Here is a 24,262-nt window from a genome sequence, read left to right on the forward strand (position 1 = left end):
GCTCACACCTCTGATAAGTAGGCCTGGATGTTTACAGCACTTCGGAGTAGAATAAATGCAAACCACACATTATTTATGGGTGTGCACTCTTAGCTTAAGGGGCATTTGTCAGGAGTGTGAATACAGGTTAGAGTAAGTAGATGTGTGTTAGCTCAGACAGCCTGGTTTCCAGAAGCTAACTAGAAAAAAAAAAAAAAAAAAAAGACCTAAATAAAATACCACCCGAAAGACAACAGCTTTCAATTATTGCCCATGATCCTGAATTCCTCCCAATGAGTTGAAAGGAAATCTATACCAGATGGCATTTTTCTGAATCGGCCAAGGGCAACCAGTCATTCCTGACTCTTGGTGATGGGCAGTGGTGCCAAAGAAGAGCTGGCTCTCCTCTTCCTCCCTCAGCTCGCAACATTGCTTTCTAGGGATGAGTTTCTTAATTGCACTGAAATGTAATTGGAATAGTTAGAAATGGAGGTCTCTATTTTTTTTTTTATCCTAAAAAAAGCAAAAATCAAGCAAATTATCCTGTGTTCTTTGGCAACAATGGACTAATGAGCCCAAGCCAGAACCGGAAAAATAATGAACACACATTGCATCACCTGTGTACATGGAGATAATCTTTTCAACTGAGACTATCAAAAAACATGTAAAATCGGTAACAACTCCTCAATGTATGGGATGTGGGGCATGAAAATCATTGTACTGTAATGCAGCAGTTGAATTAATTTGAGCCTTCTAATATATTACAATGAAGAACTGGCCCGTATTAATCATATTCTCCCCTAAATTACCTTATGCCAAGATAGTCTGCCAATGAAGACAAATACATCCCTTTTGAAAAGCCAAGAATAGATTTGACATGTCTACCTCAGAAAGTCCAATACCCAATACTTTTTTTTTTTTTTGAGAAAATTGTTACCTGCACAAAACTCATAGAATCGGATCCATTCACAACTGATTGTGGGAAAGTCAGGAGAAAGATATCATGTATATAACCTCCTTGTCCTCAGGAAAATATACCCATGAGGAAGAGCTAAACAGTCAGTGATTTTATTCAATTAACTGCTCTTTGAACATATTTTCTCACCATATAGTATAATTTTATGTGGGTTACTCTCTTAGCAGGTGAGTGGATCCTATTTTAAGCTGGTGAAGATCTAGAAGTTTTGGGGGTAATACATACAGGGCAGAAAATTGTTTTCCAAAGATCGATCATTGATTTGGAGAAGAGATAGGAAAAGATGGGGATGCGGGGGACGAGATGGGGATAATAAAATGTGATTGATTATGAGTGATAGGTTAGTTTTTAAGCTGTGAAAACTCCTCCTCCACATGTTACTTAAAGACAACCACTTCCCAAATCACTTAGGTTAGACCAAATCTTCAAGGCCATGCAAATTCATAGCTGTTTGTTTTATAGGAAGCGGAACACCAATTCAATCCCAGAAGAAACTTGACTGATGGATGAGGACAAATGTCCATGGTTCGTTAAAGATACTTGTGTTTAACCAAATTTAGGTATCCGGAGCTTGATAGTTGAGGTAGCTAGAGGCCTCCAGATGATTACAATAAAGCAATCTATCACCCCCAACTTGGGTCCTGAGTGTCTTAAAATAATGGGCTGTGGGGTCCTGTTCTCGTATAGTAGCCTCTATAAGACATAAACATCTCACTTTACTACTCGATGGTATTTTTTTAAGAATCAATCGTGGTTTCACTAACTTCATGATAATTTACTTGTGAGTTTGACAATGTATTCATCAGATAATCCAGGAGAGAGTATTCGAAGGGTTCATATTTGCAACTCGTGTCTGCTTAACCAGCCATGCGTGCCTCAGCAACCTTCAAACTGGTTGACACTCACAGGAAATGAATCTTACACTGAGATATGTTAAGAAAAAGTTTTAAACCCACGCCGTCTGTGACAGTGACACGGTAGGAGCCATGATAAGACCCATCTTCAGTTTGGACGGGGTGTCGCGTCAATTTTGGTTAGAACGTTTTTGCCCACATTCTCTGGAGTCCAGGTTCAGGGAACAGAACGGTATTAATGGCACCATTCAAGTTAAATGAGCATCTTGAAGTTCAAGCTTCACCCCTAATAAAGTAGCTGAGAGGATCTCTTCCCTCGGTTGCCACTGAGAATCAACAACTGATGGTCATAAGTTAACAAGCTAATATTTCATCCATGGATACCAGAGCGTTAATGGCTAAATATGCCAGTTGAGGGAAGGAGCACATGTGCAGCTATTTGCCCGACACAACTTCTGCTGTCATGGCCTATTAAAACCAGTTTACATGTGCATGTCGAATTTGATGAATATGTATGTGACCCTTTTCAGAGCCATCACTCATTGGGCTATGGCCCCCATGGCAGGAAAAACAGCACCTCTCATTAAACACAGCATGAGTTACAGGCATGTTATGTTAATATTTCTTCAGAACTTTAGGGGGTTTTCTTCTTGTTCTAATAAATCCTGTGAAGAAAATAATTTAAAAGTATAATTGATTTAAAAAAAAAACACACACACACAACCTTTTTCTCATTTTCCCCTTAACTATTTTATTTGGTGTGTGAGTTCTGGAAGGCTCTTTCCTCAGGAAGTTGTAGGACAAGCTTATGAATTGCGCTTTGTATCACTCATTTGGGACTCCTGAGGCAAGCCCCCTCCTCGGTTGGAAGTTCAGAAAAGGCTAAACAAGAGACCTCCCTGCATGGAACTCTAAAACTCATGAAAGGCAGGGCTGTCTCTGAACTTTTGCAACATAATGGATCATCTGTTAGCTCACAGTTTTTACCCAGGAGTCTGGCTCATAGTCAGTGTGCAAGCGATGATAGCTACCCTGATTGCTATTATTGTTATTATTATTATTTAAGCCACAGAGCTACAAGAGTCTCTGTGGTGGGGAAGATGAGCGCCTTTCTGAGGATTCTCTTCAAAATATATATATGGCGAGAAGCATAATAAGGCTCATCTTAAGTAAGGGCATATAAGACATGAAAGCAGTAATTCCATAGGTCATGTTAAAATACCTGGGAGGCTAACCACAGGCCCAATCTGCTTGCGCAGCCTCCGTACTCCCACTTCGGGCAAGGCCTCCATTATGGCCCCTTCCCGCCCCGGCCTGCTCCGTTGACCCTTCCACGGTGTCTGTCCAACTATGTTGTAAGGTGTCTGAGAGCAGGGATGACGGTTAGAACTCATCAATAGCATCTCAAAATGTCTAGCTCGGTGTCTGACATGTGGATTTTAGTAGGCGCCCCAAATGTCTCTCCTACCTAGTGACCCAGGATTTTGTAGACGTGGTACCTGGAGAAGAACGACCCAAGGGGATGGGCCTGGGATCTTAGTGAGGGAGAAGAAAACCCATCAATTCACAGGGAAGCCAGCTGGAAGGTGGCAGAAGGAACCACAAAGACTACTTGGAGAACCGCTATGATACAGGAACACTGACTCAGGAGTCTGGAGCTGGGCTTCTACTCTTCACTCTTCTTTCACCTGGCTCGGGGACCACGGAACATGTTCATTTTGGACCTCAATTTCCTCACCTGCAAAGAAAATGCCAAAGTCTTTGAGATCCAGCATGTTCTCCACACAGAACCTCACTTGACTTACAAAGAATTGGTCCGGGTTTCAACTACCATTGTGTATCTGAGGATCAGAAAAGATCATTTCTCCACTAGCCTTCCATCAGAGGCTACGCTACCTGTGAGGAGGCGATGGCTACTCTCAGACAAGATCACAGAGCTACTCACGTTTCTTTCACCTCCTCAGCCCTGCCACCCGGAGAATCTGGAGCTAACCTCCTCAGTGTGCTACCTGACGGTCAAGGTGAACCTCTAGGCAGTGCTGAGGAGCCTTTTCGAAACTTCTCATTGCGACCACGGGTCTTCAGACTGACTCCCACAGGTGGGGAAACCGACGTGTGCCAGAAGGCGGCGGGGGCATTTGCCAAAGGAACAGGGGCCAGATTCCCCGGGAGGGGGGGGGGTTACCGTTGGTCAGTCCTTGTTCTAAGTGCTTCACTTTTTTGTATTTTACTTACTCAGCCCGACGAACTACATGAAGAGGTAAGGCTGTCGTGACTGTGCTTTCCTTACAGAAAGAGAACTCAGATGGAAAGGAGTTAAAAAGTTGCCTAAGTCCATACAGAGCTGGTGGGGGAGGGAGGCTGGATTCAGACTCAGGCAGTCTGGCTCCAGAGCTTAGGGCTTTTTTTTGCCATCCTGTCACAGCCTGTGTCAAACGGTTCCTCGCAGGCAGACGCCCCCTCCGGATAATAGATTTGGAGGCAGATGGAGCAATGTCCTCTATAATAGAAAACCACAAACTCAGTGGAGGACGAGTAACAAAACAGACTTAGTTGCTCATCAGAGAAATCTTTCTCCAGCCCCAGCCCTGCTGAGGATGCCAGGTTTCATGAGCATTGTGGGCACTGGAGAAGAGAAGCTAGAAATTTTAGGAACGCTCAACCTCTGTGCATGAGGCCAGCCTCACTGGGGCCTGCCTCTTCAACCTGAGGTAGGATCCTGAAGACACCATTGGGAGAGCTTCGGTAGGATGCTCTCTCACAGGATTCACGCCATTACTCTTCTATCACTTGAGAGGCCCCCAGCTGGCTGAGCAGCAGGCTCGATAGCCAGAGCCATCTCCACCTCTCTCTATAAATCTAGCGCCAGAGCTGCCAACAGACGGTGTTGGATAAAGTCTGTTTTGCTCCCTGCCAACCAAATGGCCCCACAGCATAAGGTTCCAACTTTTCTCAGTCTCATAAAACTTGGCTGAATGAGGCAGTGGTGCCATGAAATTTGCATTTATCTTGTGCACCTGACACTTCCCATCATGATGATGGAGTGTTTCCCTCATGTTGGAGGGCTCTTGGCTCTTAGGGAGGACAGGAAAGCAGGGTAGAGGTTGGTCGTGGGGCAGGCTAATCAAAGCCAGGAAGAAGAGTAAATCCATAGGCATGAGGGATGGGAAGCAAGGTATGGGAGGAATGGAGGGCCGGGGGCTGGGGGAGCACTGTGACTTAAGATAAAAGAGCATTCCAGAGCCCCTTGTGCATTCAGGCCATCCGTCATCTGTGCTTTTCAGGGACAGCCTTTCTGTTGACCTCTAGGCCCTGGCATGCAGCACCCTTATAGCTGCCCCAGGGAAGCTGATCCCCTCTTTCATAGACCACAATTGTGTGCACACTTAGACCAGGCCAGCAGAAAAATTGACCTATAGGGTCTACAGGTTGGGGTAATAATATAGTTTTGTTGTATTTTGTATTAGGACTTTTTGAACTGGGGAAGAAAGGGGAAAATATTAAGAGTTTCAGTGGGATGTGAGAAAAAAGAAGAAAAAAGAACTTATACTCAGATGAAAGTTCCTTTATCTGCCTCTTTATTCATCTTGTTTAAAAGTCCTCAATCTTATTCCAGGAAAAAAAAAAAAAAGATAGTAATGAAAGAGTTTGGATCCTGGAGCAGGGGACTGAGATTCAAATTCCAGATCAACTATTTCCTGGTGTCCAAGATTTTGAGTCTTCCTTAGCTTTTATTTCCTCATTTATAAAACAGGGACTGGCAGGGGAAGTATTTCATATTGTTGTTTTCAGGTTAAATGAAACAATGTATGTTACCTGTTTGGTGTGGTAGACGGTAAGGGCTCCCCATCCCCAGATGTGGGATAATGCTCCGACCTCAAGACTTTGAAGGGGTACCAGCTATTCTTAGAGGACAGTCAGAAACTGTGAATATCAAGGCTCTCAGGCACTCAGTTATAACCATGCCATGAAAATCAGTGCCTGACATGTGTCTACTTTTCACCATCTTAGTAATGTTCTTTCTACCTCTGAATAACTAGGAGTTGATAGATAACCACCTTTTAAAAATTATGTATTTTTTCCTGTAGCTCTTTTGTTGCTTTATGTCTATGAGTCACAGTTATCCTAAATAGATCTGAACTTTTGGGGTCAAATGTCATGACTGCTTTGATTCCTTGACTCCTTCTCAGAGACACAATGTGAAGCAGGCATTTATTATATTTCTCTTGAGTCAAAGGTCTGGCTTATCTTCCCCCTGTATGGCTGCTGGATGTGGGCTTGAACAATACTGAGTGCCTGGTAACCCAGGGCCATACCGTATTCCTTCCTGCAGTCAGTGAAAGTTTGGTAACTATTCTTGGACCACCACTATCTTGATCCAACCCACCATTCCAAATGTTCCCCAATCGAGTTGTTGCCTCTATCTCCTCCGGATTTGAGAACTTCTCCTTTAATATTACAGGATATGTCACATCAAAGAGATTATGGCCAAATGGTAGTATCATTCATCATAGTTGACAACAGAAGCGAGGAGAGGGTAATACACAAAGTCCCTAAAAGCCTAATACCGAATGATGGCAAAGTTCCCGATCTCCTAGATTTTAGTAGCAGGAGCAAAGAACAGTTCTTCCTTCTGGTGATAAAGCACAAGTTAAACTATACAAAATGAATTGTGAAAGCCCATCTTTTTATTGAATCATTAATTCATTTATTCACTTTTCTACCAAATAGTCATTGCATGCCTATTTGTGTTACACATGATTCTGTTTAATTTTTTAAACTGCTTATATCTTTTAGGAAGATAGATAGATAGATAGATAGATAGATAGATAGATAGATAGATTTTACAGCCTATGAGCTGGTTTGATAAATACAAATAAATAAACAAGTTAATGAACTAATTATTTAAAAAGCTGTCTTTGTTAGATAGCCATGCTGAATTCTAAGTTTTAAATTTTTTGTGTGATAGGAGGCCCAAAATGGCTAACAAATCTATTCAAAAATGTAAGTGCTAACAACTACTTTGCCTATTTCCTCATTGTTTAGAAGAGTCTTATTTGGGGAGGAGCCTGAGTGGCTCAATCAGTTAAGTGTCTGTCTTTAGCTCAAGTCATGATCCTGGGGTCCTGGGACGCAGTCCTGTGTCAGGGTCTCTGCTCAGCGTGGAATCTGCTTCCCCTTCTCCACCTGAATCTCCCCCTTGCTTATTTTCTCTCTCTCTCTCTCTCGAATAAATAAAAAAGAAGAGTCTTATTTTCTTTTTTTAAAAAAAATTATTTATTTATTTATGACAGACACACAGAGAGTGGCAGAGACTTAGGCAGAGGGAAAAACAGGCTTCCTGCAGGGAGCCCAATGCAGGACTTGATCTCAGGACCCCAGGATCAGGACCTGAGCTAAAGGCAGTCACTCAACCACTGAACCCAGGTGCTTAAAGAGTCTTATTTTCAAGAAGAATTAAAAGAGATGCTGACAATATCAGAAAGAGAATCAACAAAATTTGCCATGGAGACTGGAGGAGTGAATGACAAAAATCAGCCATTTCTTTGAAAGTCAGGAAGCCCCTCGTTTTTACCGTGAGCTGATGTAAAAACAAACAAACAAACAAACAAACAAAACAATTAGCAATACAATATACAGCTGAGGAAAGTCCACGTTTCAGACTTCAAAGTTATTTCTAAAGTAGTCTTTGCTCCACAAATGTAATTTTGAAGCAACACATCTCTCTACCAGCAAAAACTAAGGCAACATCAATGATATTTTCACTCTAGAAATACATGTGTAGGTTTTTATGTATAGATGTATGTTTGGATACATATGTATATTCATATGCACATAAATTAAACATATACATTAATGGTAAAGTTAAAAAATATACAAGATTGAGATAATAGACATTATTGCTTCAATTTTTAAATCTTTCTTATTTCAAATCTAGAGCTTAAATTATGATTAAATAAAAGATAAATTTTATACTGACTTTAAGAAGCTATAATTTAAGATACATGTTTGTGGGTAAAGCTAGAAGAGTTAGCAGTTATTTACCAATCATCTGTGAAAATAAACACTTATTGCATCTTTCATGAATTAAACCAATTTCAAACAAAAACCTGTCAGAAGATACCATGAAAGAATGGGATGCCTGGTGGCTTAATTGGTTAAAACTCTTGCTTTTGGGTCAGGTCATGATCTCAGGATTGTGAGATCGAGCCTCTCATTGGGCTCCACGCTGGGAGTGAAGCCTGCTTAAGATTCTCTCTCTTCCTCTTCTTATGCTTCCTCCCCCTGTCTCTCTCTCTCTCTCTCTCTCTCTAAAAAAAGGAAGATACAGTGAAAGAAAATGTCCCTTTATAAGAGTAAAGTATAAGATAGAATACCAAGGAATAAACATAATAACAAATGATCCAATCCTATATGAAGTCACATTTTAAATATTACTAACAGCCTCAATGGAAGACATGAACAAACAAAAAGGTATAGCAAAATCTTGAACAGATAGACTCAACATCATAAACACGTAAATTTTCTCTAAGTTAATTTCTAAATCTAAATAAATAAGGTTTTCTTTTAACTTAATAAGCTGACTCTAAAGTTCATGTGAAGAAAGAACAAACAAGATTAACTATGAGAAAGAAGTACCATCAGAGTAGGCTAGCCCTACCAGATGTTAAAACAAACTAAAAAATCCTAATAGTGTGATGGTGGAGTATAATTAGACAGACAAGCCAAATAAAAAGTCCAGTATAAAGTCCAGCACACATAGAATTTAATATCTGATTAAAGGTAACATCTTAAATTGGTGATGAAAAAAAGGACTATACAATAAATGATGTTAGAGCAATTGGAAAGTCAAATGAGAAAAATAACCTATACTTACACTTTACAACCAAATGAATTCCAAATGGAGTGAAGATTTAAATAATAATGAAGTCATAGAAGTTCTGAAAAGAAATATAGGGAAATTCCATTATAATCTCAAAACAGAATAGCCATATATGACTCAAAATCCAAAATCATAAAAGATATTGATAGTTTCAGTTATGTAATACCTAAAGAAATTGGCTTAGGAATAAGTACTTAGGAAAAAACTTAACAAAGGAAGTGCAAGACTTATATACTAAATCCCAGAAAACATTAGTAAAAAAAAATTTAAAGAAGACCTAAATAAATGGGAAAATATCTTGTATTTATGGATTGGAAGACTTAATATTGTTAAGTTGGCAATATTCCTCAAAATGATCTACAGATACAATGGAATCTCTACTAAAATTCCAATGGCCTTTTTTTGCAGAAATGGGAAAGCCAATCCTCAAATTCATTTGGAATTACAAGGGGCCCTTAGTAGCCAAAACAACATTGAAAAATAAGATCAAAGTTGGAGGAATTGTACTTCCTGATTGCAACTCTTAGTACAAAGCTACAATGATCAAAACAGGGTGGTTCTGCCGAATTACAGAAGTAGCGAATTATAGAATTACAGAAAATATTTGTAGATCATATATATACATATATTCACGTATATATTCATATATAGATCTAGTATCTGGAACACATAAAGAACTCTTACAACTTGGGATGCCTGGGTGGCTCAGTGGTGAGCATCTGCCTTAGGCTCAGGCTGTGATCTGGGGGTCCTGGGGTCGAGTCTCACATCGGGCTCCCCACAGGAAGCCTGCTTCTCCCTCTGCCTGTGTCTCTGCTTCTGCCTCTGTTTCTCTCATGAGTAGATAAATAAAATCTTTAAAAAAAAATAAAAATGGGCAAGGGTCTTGAATAGGCATTTCTTCCAAAAGAATGTGTAAGTAACCAAAAAGCACAAGAAAAGATGTTCAACATCATTGTTCATTAGGGAAATGCAAATCAAAACCACAATAAGATACTACTCCAAAGCTACTAGCATGACTATAAAAAACAAAACAAACAGGAAAATGGAAAATAACAAGTGTTGGTGAGGATATGGAGAAATTAAAACCATCATACATGGCTGGTAGAAATGTAAAATGTGGAAAATAGCTTGCTAGTTCCACAAATACTTAAACATATAATTACCATATTATCCAACTCAAATGTCTATCAATGAATTAATGGGTAACAAAATTTTGTGTATATATACAATAGACTATTACTCAGCCATATGAAGGAATGCAGTACTGAGACATGCTACAAAATGAACCTCAAAAACATTACACTAATTACAAGAATCCAGACACAATAGTTACATTTTGTAGGATTTCAATAATATGAGATGCCCAGAATAGAGACAGAAAGCAGATTGATGGTTGCCAGGGACTAGAAGGACAGAGGAATAGGAAGTGACGGCATAATGAGTATGGGATTTTCTCTTAGGATGATAAAAATGTTTGGAGCTAAATAGAGGACATAAAGTGTACATAATGTTGTAAACTTTAAAATGGTTAATGTTAATTTTTTCTTCAACAACAGCAAAACAAAACTAGTATAAATTATTAACTTAAAGTCATGCATCAATATTGGTTCATTAATTGTGACAAATGTGCCATAACAATGTGAGATGTTAATAATAAGGGAAGCTGGATGTGAGGTATATGGGAACTCTGTAACTATGTAAATTAAAGAGTTAATTTAAAAAGAGAAAAAAAAAAAAAGAAAACCAAATTAAAAGACCGATGACAAACTCAGAAAAAAAAATCTGTAACTCATTTGTTCAACAAAGGATTAATTTTCCTGATTTTAAGGGCTCCTAAAAATTAAGAGGATGTTCATACATCCAATAGGAAAAAGGCAAAAGGAAAATTGATCAACAGTAAAACAGTTCCTCCACAGCTAAACACAAATGTCTCTTAAACGCTTGAAGAGATATTTAACTTCTCTCATAAAAAGAAAAATACGCATTAAAAACCACCCTGTTGTAACATTTTTACTTACTAGAAGACAAAAATCAAAAAGTTCAGCAACATTACTCTTTATTAAGGCTATGTGAAAACATGCTGGTATATATGTAAACCTGTTTAGGTGGTGGAGGATAATTTATAAATATCTATCAAAATTACAAATGATTGTACCCACTGACCCAGAAATTTCACTTATAGTAATCTACCTTACAGATATCCTTACATACATAAGAAATGACATATGACCAAGTTTATTCATGTCAGTGGTATTTTTAACAGCAAAAGACTACAAAAAAACTAAAGTCCATCAATATGGGCCAGACAAATATTATTTATGGTACATCCACGTAATGACAAACGATGCAGCTTTAAGAAACAATGAAGCAATTCTCTACCAGCATAAAAAGATGCCAAGATTTATGATTAAGTGAAAACAGTAGAACAGTATGTATGAATGTTAATTTTTTCTGTACAAAAAAAAAAGAGATAGAAAAACTACATATATACTACAACTATATATCTGTATTTAATTGTGTTTGGATCATGAAACTCCAAAAGATATGGGATAATGGCGGTTACACAGTGGAAGATGGGTAATGTACTTTGGTTGAATAGGAAAGCATTGAACGAATAGTGTGGAAGGGAAGCATTTGATCAAATATTTATTTCGAATAATGTGAAGTAGTACCTATTTAATAGAAAATATCTAAGTGATGAAGCCAAAAAGAACGTATAATGTGCATAATAATGTAGACTTTCTCAGAGAAAGAAAAACCTACAACAAAGTCACTGCATCTAAGACTTCTAGTTTGACAGAAGTACCCCCAAGAAGTTGTATCTTCTTTGACCTGGGAAACCAAGAACATGGGCTTTTCAGGGAGTCGCGGGGCTGGTCTTGTTGGACAGATGATTTCCCTGCTCAGACTCAGCTCTCTCTATTATGTTCCCTACTCCATCCCCAGTGCCTAGAACTCAGCCCACCGCCAACTAAGTGCTAATAAGAGTCTATTGAATGACCAAATTTGGGAAACTTCCACCACTATGTAAATTATTTTAGTGATGGATATTGGGTCAAGGAAAAATGGGAAAGATTTTCTTTTAATGAAATGTCCACTGTACCTTAACAACAGTTTTTAACCGAAAAACATAAAATATTTTTCAGCCATTCAGAAATCAAATATGTCTCCGTGGGTCAGCTTTAGAAAATACTGTCTGACTATCCAGGGCCCACTAAACCCCCCAAATCCTAATTTCCACCTAGCAAAACAGGAGGAACTACTTGCATGGTTTTTCTTGGGTTCCTTTAAATGTGCCTTGTATGAGGAGCAAGAAAAGACTCTGATTGGTGGAAGATGACTGTATCTTGGGGGAGGAACAAGTGAAGAAAACTTGATTCTACTAAGTGGCTTTTCTTCCCTGCAGGGGGATATTTTGCTTTAAAAAATTAATATTTGAGCAATTTTGTGTGTATTCTTCATGTCCTTGGGAATTTGATCTGAATATATCAAAATATGAAATTAGAACTAAATCAGAAAATAAGACAGCCATAGGACTTTCAACATGAGAATAAAAGGTAAAAGGGAGAAGAATATATTTGGAAGTGTTCTACGATTTCAGTTCTAATGAGAGTCTGTGACTGTGACTCATAAGTCTCTCTTATTGTCAAATGTCAAGAAAGTACATTTGGATCTTTTAAGCTCAGAGCCTTTATGATCCACCACTGGGCCATGAGATGACTTACACATATTTAGGAGAAGTGGCCCATATCAACTATTTGCTCTGATTTTTTGGTGTTGTGTAGCAGAAGGATTTTCTAAAATGTTCTACTTTGAGATGAAGACATGTCTAAGCAATACACCCATCAATGGGAACAGATTTCTCTTTCCCTCTCAGAATAGTTTTCTTGCTATGATGGGCTTTGAGTTGGGGTATTTGTGTATCCAGGTATCACCCATCTCTGTGAGGCAAGAATGTAATGAATTTAATTCTCTAGGGAAATTCAGCTCATTTTCGTGAGTACTGAACTCATTTGGGGAGGGGGGTTTTTTCCAGGAGAGAGCAAAGGCTATCAAACTTATCTATCCACAATATCCAGTTGCATAGACAAATATTTCAGTTAATATATGTTAAACCAATTTTTCAGGTAATGTTAAAAAAAAAAAAAAACAACCCAGCAACATTGACAAGTGGATAGAAATCACTCATCTTGACAAGTGATTATGTAGATTAGGAAAGATGCTCTGTACCGCTAAGGAATGGGGACTGGAAATAAATCCCCTGTTGATATAATGAATAACATGACAGTTGTGTTCTCTTCTATGTTAACTCTCTCAGAACTCACATTTAAGCCCCATCCCATCACAGGCAAAGACAGGGAAATGTCATGAGAAATAGTCTGAGGTCGCAAGTACTTGGAACCTCAGAGATACAGCCAAATATATATGACTTTCAGGCCTCCTGAGATAGTATCTATCCTCTTAGACTTTGCTCTTAGGCGTTTGTAACTCAGATCTCAGATCTTTATAATTGTTTCATTCTGTCCATATTCACACTCATGTCTACGCTGATATGAAGTTGGCCAATGTAAAGTAGAATCTGTTCCTTTGCAACCTTGACTCTGAAGTTTGACCAGCTACTCTCACCTTCCACATGCCCTTTCCTCTGGATTCAGTAGCATTTATAATTGTGCACTTTGGTATCATTATGTGGTGTTTCTTGAACATGGTCATTGTTTCTTCAACGAGATAGAAAGCCTTTTAATGGCATTGCCTCTGTCTGGCACTTTAGGGGCTGGTTACCACTAGTGACATCTTATTGGTATCTGCACTTAAGAATGTGTGAAGAAGAAGAAGGTTCTGGTAATGTAGCCAAATATTTCCTGTGAACCAGAAACGACATCTCACACATCTTTTTAACGGGCTTTATATTCGTGTTTAGAAATGTATGCTGTTTGTCCTTTCCTATCAAAGACATGGATTTTGTACCATTTCCCATCCCAGACAATTTAAAGGTGGATGTGAAGCAAAATAAATTATGAGTGAAACATGATTTAACTTTCCACGTATATTTTTAATGGAGAAAGGAAAAACCAGGAAAGAAAGCTACCATCAGTTCCTTGGGAATGTATCTAGGCCCAGGCCCCGGATGGTATAGATACTAAGGTTCAGAAAATGCTCCTTTTTTGGGCTCAGTCAGTTAAGCATTCGACTCTGGATTTTGGCTCAGATCATGATCTCAGGGTCTTAAGATCAAGCCCTGCATTGGGCTCTGTGTTGGGCGTGGAGCTTGCTTAAGATTCACTCTCTCCCTCTCCCTCTGCCCTTCCCCACTGCACACGCACATGCTCTCTCTCCAAAATAAATAAATAAAACCTTTAAAAAATGCTGCTCTTCTTAGGAGCTTTTGTTCTTAACTTGAACTCCATGAATGGGCTTCAGGGGGTCTTTGAACATTCTGCAAATGTTTTCTGCAAATGTTTATAAAACCTGTGTTTACAAACTGTTTACTGAGGAAAGACAGGAATTTTTACATCATATTCTCAAAGGGTCCAATGACTCAAATATTAAGAACATTGATTTAGAATTTAAAATCCACTTAAAAATTATTTTAGATGGACCAAAATAAATATTACAAGTTATTTATTCATCTATGTAGTATTCATTTGTGGGGTACTTCAAGATGCCAAGTGCTCTCCTAGTACTGGGGAGATGATGATGAGTAAGCTCATAGGAAGAGAATGGTGGAAATATTTTCTGAGAAAAGAAAACCAAACAGAATGAGGTCCATAGTGACTCTCCTTTAAGTTTTCTGACAACAATTTGACACTTTGTTCTTGGGAAGGTTGGTTATCACTACTAGTATATACTTTTAATTGAGTTACTATAATAACTATAAATCATTTCAATTAACATTAACTTCTATTGTGGCAGATATAATTAAGAATACATATGTGACTATTTCTGCCTTTTATAATGAGCTTTCATAGTAATCACTATTGGAACTACAGTATTAAGTATAATTACTAAGTAATCTACTAGAACACAGAATTACTTTATAATTATATGATATTTTCCTAAGCATATAGCATGTAGTTACTTTGGGAGTGAAGCACAAGAGTGACATTTAGCAATCTATTACATAATTGATGAAATCTTGCTAATAAATGTGAGTTAACATCCATAAATGCTGGGCATTTAAAATTCCAAAATAAAGCCAGTCACTCAGCCTTTGTCTTTTCTTTTTCTTTTTGAAAAGGAAAACATCTTATTTTAAAACCTTCATTCCAAGGAGGAAAACCATCTGAATACATGATCATTAGAGTCCAGAAACAAAGCAAGTGGCATGGATTGTCTACATTGCAGTGTGTGTTTAATACACTAGAATGGGATTTTGAACAAACAGTTATATCTACAGCTAACTTTTTGGGAGGTAGTTCTAAAAGCTTCCAATAGAAGCTTCGAGATGTGTTTTCCAAAAGATATTTCTAGCTAAGAAAATGTATTTTCTATAAAATGCTAGAATACATTATTCTGTAAAGAAGAATCCTTGAAGGGAGTAGTGTTTCCTCAAGGTCTGTGACTTATTACTTAACAAATAATACCAAAATATTAGAACAATCTATAAAGCAGGAACAAATAAAGCAGGTAGCAATGCTCCAATTTTAGTGGCATAGAGAATTAGAAAACCAAAATTATTTAATAAGGTGCATTAAAATTATTTGATAAGGTGCTACTTCAACAAATTGCCATTAAATTTTGATGACTTGAAACCACAGGATTTTATTCTTTTACAGTTCTGGAGGCCAGAAGTCAAAAAAATCAAAGCATTGGCCAGGTCAGTTCTTTAACCTACCTCAAAACTTGTTGAGGATCTGTGAAATACTGAGTAAGTGCCCAAAATAAAATACTGTTGATTGTCTTTTTATTAAAAATTTCCTCATTAAACCAACCTGACTTCTGTAAAGTCACAGTGCTTAAAATCTCAGGATTTTCCATTAGAAAAGACCTGTCAACGAGAATTTGTAGGTATAATGCTTAGCCTCCATTATTGGTGCTTGGGATAGAGAGGTTTTTAATTTTTCTATTTTTTTTTTGTTCTGCCTCAACTCTCAGTATATTGACATTATTTGCAGACTGTTTCACCATTGCTTGAGTTCTTTTTAGAAGCTTAAAAGGAGAATCTGTTCTATGCTTCTAGCTTTCTTATCTTATAGATACATCATTCCAATCTCGGCTTCTAACTTCACATGACCTCTTTTTTTCTAGGTCTGTTGGTATCTATCTTCTCCTTCTGTCTCTTTCCTGGACACTGTCATGAATTTAGACTCCACTCTAATCCAGGGTGATCTCCTCTTGAGATTTAGTTTAATTGCATCTGCAAAGACTCTTGTTCCAAGTAAGATCACATCTACATATTTTTTTGGGGGATGTACCCAACCTACTGCATAAGGCATCAATGTACATATGGCATTTCAAAAGGGGTCAGTGTGGTGAGATATCCATGGAAGGCCAGAGCCTCAAAAACAAAGATCTTAGACCTGAAAATGATCTCTGATGATAATGTCGGCATTCTCTGGCCATTCAACTTATAAGAAATTACCACTACTTAGAAAAAGCAACTAATGTCGGGAAAGCAAAATGATTCAACAAGCATGATCACCCAGGATGTGATCAGGTCAGAATGTGAGTCTCTGGCCTCCCAAAGAAGTGCTTTTTTCACTTCACCCTATTCAGCGGAGGGAAAGGGAATTAAAGGCGGTCTTTGGGCTAGGTCAAAGAGAAAAGTGTATAAGAAATCTCAGAATGTGACAGGCCAAGGAAATGGACTCTATTCGGTGGTATTCCTTTCTCTGGCCACTTTGATATCTCAGTGAGGTTATAATTTTATTTTTTTTTCTTCCAACTGCCACTTTCCCCTGCACTCATCACTGCCCATTCAACCCTAAATACAGTGCTATGTACATATTTGTGAATTGTGATGAACCAATGGATTCAATTATAGGTGCCTGTCTTGGGACCCTGCCAGGATTAGGTTGAAATATGCACACATTTTTGTATCAAGGGGACTTGTTTTCAAAGTGTGTATCTTCGTATCAGAGCTTAACAACACTGATTGATTAATTGAACATTTAGAAACATACTTGTGCACTTTCGAAAAATGATCAAGGACATGCACATGGGATTCCAAGCAGTATTTCTAACAGTCTGTTAGAATTTAGTCATTACTTTTGAACAAGGGTGATACTGAAGACTTGTGGGTCATATGGTCTCTTTTGCAAACTACTGAACATCACTGTTGTACCTGGAAAGAAGCGACAGCCATAGACAATGTGCAAACCAATGGATGTGGCCATGTTTCAACAAAACTTTATTTCCCAAAATAAGTGATGGACCTGATCTGGCCCATGGATTGGAGTTTGCTGACTCCTGCTTTTGAGCCAACATTTCAAAAACCATACTTAGATTGGGCATCCGTAGACTGTATATTCTGGGACAATTTTTAAATTTCCATCAGGGTTACCTCTTGTCCATTAGTCAGCAGTGCTTAAACTGTTGGCATGATCTCTCCCTCCTTTACTATCCACAGCTAGACAATCTTTGTGACTGAGCACATAATCTCCACTCATATCACTTGGTTCAAGGAAGTCCCTATTACCAAGCTATTTCTCCAGGCTCTTTACTTGCTTTCTTGCTTTTAATTCTTTCCTTCTTTGATATCTCTTGCAAACCATAGGTGGAGTCATCCTTCTACAATATATCTCAGAAGCATTCAATGAGTGAGGAATCTATGGAGTGACCTATGTTAAAGAGAAATAGGAGTATCAAGATCCGTAAGAGGGGAAAAAAAAAAAAAACACCAGAGAACGATATTTAAACTGTTAAACCTATTATTCAAAACTCTTGAAAGTCTGGTTGAGGTTAAATTTAAGTCAGTTGAGCAAAAGCACATTGGGAGGTGTGCAAAGTATTTAAGAGGGTGTGTTTTTGAAGAAGGCCATTGCTTTCAAATCTCAGCTCCATAAGTATGCGTTGTGTGCCTTGGGTGAGTTCTTAGCTTTTCCTCATCTGAAAATGGGGATAGTAACAGTTCTTACCTCAGCAGGTTGCTTTGCAGATTAAGGTTTTTGTTTTTTGTTTTTTTTCAGATGTATACTGAGACATAAAAAGTGCTGGTATATTTTCTTTATTACTGTTATAATTACTGGTATCATATCATATACAGTCACAGTGCTGGTGCTAAATAGTTATTGAATGTCTTTTATGAACCAAGTGCTATTCTAGGTGCTAGGAATGGAACAGTGAAAAGACAGACTAAGCCTCTGCCATTATTGTGTCCTATTAATCATGGGTTTATTTAACAAATATTCACCAAGCACCTTGGATGTGCCAGGCACTTCTAGGCACCAAGAGAGCTGTTTGTGAGGGCTAACAAAGTCTCAGCTCTCATAAATTCATACTCAGTCATTTAGGTGTGGTTTCTTCATCTAAACTATGTGCTCCACCGGGTCAGTAACTAAATTTTCATCAGCCCATATCCTAAGAGCCTCAAAGGGATTATCACACGGAGACTTTATTCCTAAATATCAAATTAATGAATGGATTCAGGGATGAGAGAATGAAATGAACATCTACATTCACTAGGTGCAGATAGGTTAGCACAAACTAATCTTGAATGAAGTTGAAATCACCATCCTTGTTAGGAACACATCACACACCATCCCATGACATTCACGTTGGGAATCCTAATGTCCATCCTGCTTACCGATCTGGAGGCTCAGGTTTCATGGGCAGTGTGTGCCTGTGCATGGCAGAGAGTAGGGTGGGGAAGACTCTTGCCAAGAAACAAGATTGCAAAGGGATGTGTTAAATAAAACGTGAGGACTCTCTGTAGGATTTGCAAAAATAAAGGTCCTGGATAAATTACTTAAGTCAGTTTTGCTTTCTGCTTTGTGTAAGAATGAAATGATAAAAAGTGTAAAAGATCTGGAATCATGAAACAAACTGGAGACCATATATAAAAGAACTTTAGAAGTCTTCGCTAAATTAATAAACTTTTTTATTCTACTTGGAGTAAGAATGACACCGAAAGAAATATTTTAAAAATCTGGAATTTAAGAAAAAGAGAGATGGTTATCTAATAATACTTTTATGGTTATAGAAAGTAAATTATAATTAGGTGCAAGATCACAGAGTATGTGCAGGATGAAGGCCATATTCAAATAATGATAGGAGAAAGGGGAGACATTAAGAGTTTTCCCTGTGTATGACTTGAGGAAAACTTGAGCTCCTTAGATGCTTTATTAAAGCCTGGAGTGTACTGCTCAATCTGGAAGATGTTTCCTTAAACTGTTTCAGAAATCCAGTCTGCCTCGTTTTCCTCAGCCATGCTTATGGGAAGCCTTATCAGTGAGGAAATGGTTTTATAGGGAAATGATTCTGAGACCTTTTGGCTGCCCCCACATGCAAACCATCAGACAGTGTGCAAATGGAGAACAGTAATGTACTTACAAATTGCAGGAAAAAAATTTTTTATTCCTCCTCTTGAATAGAAAAAGGAGCACTAAAAGTGTCCCAAATCCTAGAAACCTCACCAGTAAAATAGGAATTACGTAAAGTCTGCACTAAATCTCAGAGAAGATGTTAACCACATTAGCCTCAATTGATAGAGTGCTTGGGGTAAAATTTGTGTTCTACGCTACTGGCCTAAGTTTCCGGAGAGGAAAAAAAAGAAATGGCCCCAGTTGATATTTCTTCCTAGATATCCGAGTTATGATCATGTGGGTAAGTAGGAAACGGGAAGTTCCAGCAACAGCCTGTTAACTGTACCTTTTGTTTATGGATTGGAAGATGCTTTGAGACTCCAGCGTGGATTAGGGGTGCTCCAGAAAGGCCTTCGCATGTGGCCAGGATGGAGATGTGAGAGAGACTTGTTCTAGTAAGACCACCCAGCTGACGTGTCCCCACGGCAAGATGGCCCAAGTGGGCCAAGCTTTGGGTTTACTGGACTCCATTTTAACCAAGGGATGGAGCACGGATTGTGCTTTCTGGTCAGAGAGAGAGAGAGAGGGAAAGAAATTGCCTAGAAGGAAATCTACCTCATCCAGAGAGAAAATTTACATGAAATATGGTTATAACAAGATTATTTACATTCTATAGTCATTAGGGATAAAGAGGATACTTGCAGATCTATCTTCCTAAACAACAAATTGAAAATCCTTTGTGATAAAAATCTCTCCGCACTGTGATTTTCAGTGCTGTCAGATACCATAGAAAAATGGTGCCAAGTTAGCATATCTACTCGCTCAGCGACTGATGCATATTCTTTGGAATTTAGATACCAATGCTTGCTTTCAACCCTGTGTGTCTGTTATATTTTCTGCTTATTGTATCATGTGAATTTGTGTTTTGGGGAGACCAGACTGAAGTCTGGAGGACCAGCTTGTTTGAGGCTATGATTTTTAAAACGACTTCTCCAAAAAAGTATATCGTTATCTTGAAATGAATTTGGTGCTGATAGTTTCACACACACACACAGCAGGGGAAGGATAGGTTTGATGGTCACTGTTTAAAATGACCCATGGCACTTGGGATGAGCACTATAGCGTAACTAGTGTTACGCTATATGTTGACAAATTGACCTCCAATAAAAATACATGAATGAAAGAATGAATGAATGAATAAATAAATAAATAAAATGATCCATGGCTTTAATTGACTCACAATTGTCTTTTTTGCATGTCACAGTGCCACTGATGTTCCGATATGTCAGTTATTTTAAGTTATTTTTTTTTTTAATGTGCGTTACGGCTCATACCCAGAAAGATAAGTGGAAAACTGTTGTCAGTGAAGATGAATATAATTAAGCCAGGATTTTGTACGTGAGAAAGACATTACGGTCCCGCTTCTTCCATCCCAGCATAGAGGGGAGATGATCCTTTCCCTTTATTAGTAGCATAGGAGATACTGCCGTTGTTGGTAGATGCTGATCGCAGACTCTCCTCGTGAGAGTGTCAGGCCAAATGGAAAGCCTCCAGTTGGAGTCCGCTTCTACCTGGAAAAGAGAGCTCACACTGGATGTGTGAAGACCAGAGTGGCTGCGTTATCCAGTAATTATGGACTAGCCAGTCAGTGACTTTGGAAGGAAGCTCAGATTTAGAAAAGGATAGTCATTAGCAAAGGCTGCCTAAGCCATGGCGAGATTTAACAGACAGGACAGGGCCAGGGCTGCCGTCGGGTTTCCTACAATGATCTTTGGACAGAGTACTATGGTCAGAAAAAGATAATAAAGAGGCTAGAACATGCACCATCTGGTCTAACAGAAGGGAAGATGGAAAACATCAACGGGGAGTTGGAATTGTTATGGAAAGCCAGACGGTGAAGCATTGATTAAGATTATTTCGTTGATTAGGTGATATCCTGTGATTTATGCCATGGACAAGGAGAACCAAATATTTTGTGAGTGTGTGAAACCAGGGTGTGCTACAGAGGTACAATTACATCTGACCCTGGGATTCAGAAGAACTCTCCGTTAAGCAGAAGAGGCCAAGCTAAGAAACAGGGCTCCCTGGGAACATGAAAAGGCTGTTTGTGTAGAGAAGAGGCACAGGGGTCCAACTGATTTGCAAGTGTTGGCAGAGGGCCGGGGAGCAGCGGGAGTAGGAGATCACAGAAGGGCTTCCTTTTTTTCAAGAAGACCTCAACGTTGCCAATTTCAGTGGCGCTCTAAAAGACACACAAAGGGAAACCAAGTCAATCAGCCTAAGACGATGGAACTGATGAAACTCAGAGAGGCCGTTTGGATCATTGCTTACTCGGATTGGACGTCCACCTACGAGAAGGTGGATCTGAGATTTCCCAGGTTTCTTAGGCTAAGTAGAAGCATATTTTCTAGAGTAAATTTCTCAGGTTCAGTTTTCTTAGTGCTCTCTCTCTCTCTTTTATTCCTCTGTCTCCCAATATGATTTTTAGTCCTTTTCAACAGCAGTATTTTCTTCCCAATGATTCGCTCCAACCTCCAGAATGAAACAATGCGCCTTACTGACAGGCGATCATCACAGCCCTGTCACAACAGAGGAGATTCTCTTGTTTACCAAGCACTATCACATGGCTGCTCCTCCTGTGTCAGAGCGAGCCGCTGTTATGTGCTTACCATGTGGCAGGAACGGGGCAAAGTGTTTTATATATTTTAATTTCGATTAGTTTGATCTCAAAACAGCTCGGTGAAGAGGGAACTGTTATTATATCCACTTAAAAATATATTTAGGAAGCCAAGGCTTTCCCTAAGGCCATCAACTAACATGTGGTGGAGTCCAAATTTGAATTCACTCAGATTCCCAAGTCCTCACCGCACTAACCACTGCTTAACGCCGTCTCAATAATTTATCTCCAATGTATTATTTCAGTGTTTAAGATGAAAGTACAAAAGTTCAGAGAGAAGGATGATTTCTGTTGAGCACTGGAACTGGACTTGACTTCAGAACCTTGGGCTCTGAATCCAGCTCCCTTTCCCTCATAACATCCCATGGCTCTAAATTTGCCTGATAAATAATAAACACATCTTCTGAGAGAGAATACCATAAATGCATCTCATCTCTTACTTTGATACCTCATTTTTATGAGAAGCAAGTTTCTTGATGATCCAAACCTGTCATTTCTTTCTTTACAAGAGATTTGTCACATGGAAATATTTATAAGGTGTTAACTAATCATTAGAAAGTACTTGAAACACCCATTTTCCTTCTTGATGACAGCAAATGTCAACTGCTTCTTACACTAAGTACTACATATTCTAGATTGAGAGCTGGGGTTTGAACAGTATGAGCAACTGTTCCATTGCTTTGACTGGGCGTTTAATCTGAGTAAGAATTATGAAGGATATGCACTCTTATGATGTCACAGGTCAAGCACCTATTTCATCAGCGAGACGGCACATGCAAGTATATCCATTTGCTTCCCCATTTTACCCCCAAACAGTGGCAAAAGGATAACATCAGGCATCCAAAGTGTTACCTTCTGCAATTCATAAAGTTGCACTGAATAGAATTATCACCTTGAAATTACAGGGTAAAACTCCCTATACAAAAACAGATTAAAGACAAATTAGACTGTGGGCCAGGTCACTCTGATTGTTAATTAGTGATAATGGAAATACAATTAGCATAATGAGTTCCAATTACTGTATATGGAGAAATATGAGCATACTGCTTTCATAAATCTTGGTTCCAGGAAAAATAAAATGCATCTGGTTTAACAAAGCATGCCCTTCTCTTCTGCAGAAGGCTTCCTGGTAAATATCTTTTTGTGAAGCTAAATCCTTCTTCTGATGGGTTGTGATTTGGGAGAAAAAAAAAAAAAAAGGCGACAGAATGGATTTGCCCCGTCTGATAGCTGAGCAGTTTTGTATTAGCTCAGCTTCTGCTTTAAGCTTCCTAGAAAATCTAACCATCTGTTTCTCCAATCGCAGGTTAAAAACATTGGGGAGAATCATGGACCATTGCATCCAATGTGCTTATTGTCTTTGAAATGTTGGTGAGCCCCCCTTCCTGCCTTTGATAAGCTGTGAAATTGAAAAGCCAATTATAGTTACATATTTACACAAATCTGAACAGCTTTTTGAAAACTCTGTGTAAGAGTGAGTGGATGAGAAACAACAGCTTTACACCGAGCTATAGTAGGATGCCTGTGGATGTGTTAATGAAGTTATTTTTAAAAGAGTTGCACTACTGGATCTGGGTATTTATTTTCACCTTGATCTTACACCTTTTCATAGCAGGCACTGAGCTCTCTTGACTTTCTTGGAAGGTCCATCAGCTGATAGCAAAATATGCCAGTTGTGCTATCTTCTCCCTTCCAATCTCCCTTGCTACTTTTCATGCTATGAATGCTCAACTGTTGACGGATTATATTCTAGGGCTGGTTAAAACCCAGGCCCTTTGGCCAATGAAAGGTAATGAATGTGGACTGCTCAGCCCACACAGGTGACATTACGCCTCGTACCGAGGGAATGTGCCAACTTCCTTGTTGTACCCTGTAAATCTGATAGATGCCATTAACCTTTTCAGCAAATCCCCGTGGATCACTGCAATGGTGAATCTCAGTAGTAATTGCTAAGACAAAAATGCCCCAGCATGCCTATATTCCCTGTAAGGATCTATGAAACAGGCAAGTTGGCTACTCAAGTGCCTTTTCCCCAACTGCTCCCTTGATTTACTTTCAGCTGTCTGTCCGTACCCAGGCTTCAGTGCTTCATAATCTTCCAAACACGCATGAGCAGCACATCTTGCAAAGTACTTAGAGCAATTTAACCCTCTCCTTTTATCCTGGATGGGGTTTTGCTATAAAGGAGAATGGTTATAGATCTAGGCCAGAGGATCTACTAAAATAGCTGAGTTCATTGAGGAGAAACCTTCTCGTCTCTACCTTTATAATTCATAGCACACTTTCCATGTGGGCTTTGACTGTGGTTGTCATATTTTTAACCTAGTCAGGTCTCCTCAGTCTGGAAGCATTTGTAAACTGGATTATTCAATAAAAGAAATGCTTGTCAGGCATCATTCTCCTTCAGCAGTTTGAGATGCTTTCTCT

At 38.8% G+C, this 24,262-nt stretch overlaps 1 long non-coding RNA gene across 1 annotated transcript; it reads left to right on the top strand.

The window, feature by feature from the left end:
• Positions 1-3,995: 3,995 nt before the first annotated feature.
• Positions 3,996-23,252, top strand: LOC140642335 (uncharacterized). Its single transcript, XR_012038811.1, has 3 exons — positions 3,996-4,069; positions 15,472-15,512; positions 23,142-23,252. It is a non-coding gene; the product is annotated as an uncharacterized lncRNA (long non-coding RNA).
• Positions 23,253-24,262: the final 1,010 nt, after the last annotated feature.

The sequence above is a fragment of the Canis lupus genome, chromosome 11, assembly GCF_048164855.1.
Source record: "Canis lupus baileyi chromosome 11, mCanLup2.hap1, whole genome shotgun sequence".
NCBI classification, from domain to species: domain Eukaryota; kingdom Metazoa; phylum Chordata; class Mammalia; order Carnivora; family Canidae; genus Canis; species Canis lupus.